Genomic DNA, 2,576 nt, shown 5'->3' on the forward strand with positions numbered 1-2,576 from the left:
ATGCAGGAGCTGGCCCCTGGTGGTCAGTGCACTCCCACAGGGAGAGCATCGCTCAGCCAGAAGCCGGGCTCACGGCTGGCAAGCGCAGTGGTGGTGGAGGGTGCCATCAGTCGGACATCCCCCGAGGGCTCCTGGACTGTGAAAGGGCGCAGGCTGGGCTTAGGGACGCCCCCCCCCCCCCAGTGCATGAATTTCGTTGCACCGGGCCTCTAGTTTTTATATATATGTATACATAAATAATGCCTGCTAGGCACCAAGTATTAGACTAGTGTTTGCTACAAAGATGACTTAGACATGATTCTAGACTCAAGCTCACAAATATGAGCAAGTAATACAACCTAATAAATACTCCAGAATTGTTTCAAGTGCTTTGGGAGCACAGTGGTATTATCAATGGCACCTGGGAAAGTCTGAGGTGACAATGATCTATGACTTGGGTTTTGATAGGTGGTATAAAAATAAAAAAGGAAGAGTAAGCATCCTAGATAGATGATACAGCACATACAAAGGCACAGAGCTGCCCAGCTGGTGTGGCTCAGTGGTTGAGTGTGGACCTATGAACCAGGAGGTCTCAGTTTGATTTCCAGTCAAGGCACATGCCTGGGTTGCGGGCTTGATCCCCAGTGTGGGGCATGCAGGAGGCAGCCGATCAGTGATTCTCTCTCATCATTGATGTTTCTCTCTCTCTTCCTCTCTGAAATCAATCCTATATAATAAAAGGCTAATATGCAAATCGACTGAATGGCGGAATGACCAGCAGAACAACGTGCACTAACCACCAGGGAGAAGACACAATGCAGGAGCTTCCCCCTGGTGGTCAGTGCACTCCCACAGGGAGAGCACCGCTCAGCCAGAAGCTGGGCTCATGCTGGCGAGCACAGCAGCAGTGGCGGGAGCTTCTCCCACCTCTGCAGCAGCGCTAAGGATGTCTGACTGTGGCTTAGGCCTAAGCCTCAGTTGGACATCTCCCCAGGGCTCCCGGACTGCTAGAAGGCACAGGCCGGGCTGAGTGACGCCCCCCCTCACCGAGTGCACGAATTTCGTGCATTGGGCCTCTAGTGTGTGTGTGTGTGTGTGTGTGTGTGTATTAAATTTCACAGCTGTGAAAGTGCACAACATGTATGTTTGGGTAAACAGCCAGCTGTCTGGTATGGTTGGATAGTAAGGTATCTGGAGAAGCAAGATGAGACGAAAAAGGTAAACTAGATTGGGACTGATAGTACAAGGTCCTGAATGGTACTGCTTAACCATTAGGAAATAGTTCTGCCAGCAAAAACGGTGACTGACAAAGTTTAGGGAGCGACATAAACAGACTTGTATTTCAGAACGGTAACTCATTGGGAAGGATGATGGCGGGGAAGCTCAGCTGGGGGAGGGCAACTGCACCATTCTGGGGAAAGAAGAAATAATAGAGTGCAGTGCGAGTGGACATGCAGAATCAAGGACGAAGGTTTCCAGCCTGGCCAGCAGGATTGGATACAGGTACCACTATCAAACACGGGATGCAGAAGAAGGGGGCAGGAAGAAAACCAGGAAAAGAGCAGCAATCCTTGGAGGGCAGTTTCAAGAAGGAGAAAAGAGTCCTCCATGTCCTATGCTGCAAAGAGGTAAAGTGAAAACAGAAAGGGTCCCCTTTCCCTCCCCTCAACGGTGAGCTCCCAGGTGGGTTAGGCAGCAAGAAAACGGACGGAAGGTGTGTGCCGAGGGCCAGGGCCACAGCTTTTCATTAAACTTTCCGCACCTCAGTCCCGGAAAGAGGAGCTCAGCACTGAGGCCGGGGAGAGGAAGTTCGGCTCCCAGGAGGGGCTAACGGCGGGGGGGAGGGCCGCGGGCGACCGGTAGCTCAGGAGGAGCAAAGCACCAGAGCGGCCCAGGGAAAGGAAGCTAACGCTCCCTCCTCCGCCGGTTCTTGTCCCTGGATTTATTCCACTTACTCTGGTCTCAGTCCCTCGCAGCCGTCAGGCGATTAGGACTCAGAGCCTCTGCCAACCGGGACCTATGCACCCAAGGGAAGAGAGTCCTTTCGCCTGTTCAGCTTCTTCAGCGAGCAGTGGCGGAACGAGGCGGAGGTAGGCGGCGGGCAACCGGGGGATCGGCAGGGTTCGGCCCCATCACTGGACCGGGAACCGCGTCCCACTAGCGCTCCCAACAGCACTCCAACCTCGCGAGATTTCCTTCCTTGCGTCACCGTGGGGGCAGACCCCAGAGATTTAACTTGCAGCTTCTCCCTGACATGCGCGAGAGGTGGGGGCGGGTCCAGTCTAAGCCCCGCCCCATTAACCTACTCAGGTTTTTTTTTTTTTTTTTTGCTTGGTTTATCACAAAGTCTCGCGAGTTTTGCCAGGGAAACCGGCCTCGGTGGAGAGACCGAGAAGGGGAGACCGGGTGGGAGGGCCTTTTGCGCTTAAGGGCCCGTGGCTGGTTTAGCCGGTGTTGTGGTTGGTACTTCGCTGATGGGGAGGCTCTCAGGTTGCCCGGAACATACTTCCCAATGGATGATTTGGGAAAATTAGCGGGTAGAAAATCTTGAGGGTCGGAGGCATTTTTTTTTTTTCTTCTTGGCTCCGCCCTCTTCC

This window comes from Eptesicus fuscus, chromosome 7, assembly GCF_027574615.1.
Source record: "Eptesicus fuscus isolate TK198812 chromosome 7, DD_ASM_mEF_20220401, whole genome shotgun sequence".
NCBI lineage: Eukaryota > Metazoa > Chordata > Mammalia > Chiroptera > Vespertilionidae > Eptesicus > Eptesicus fuscus.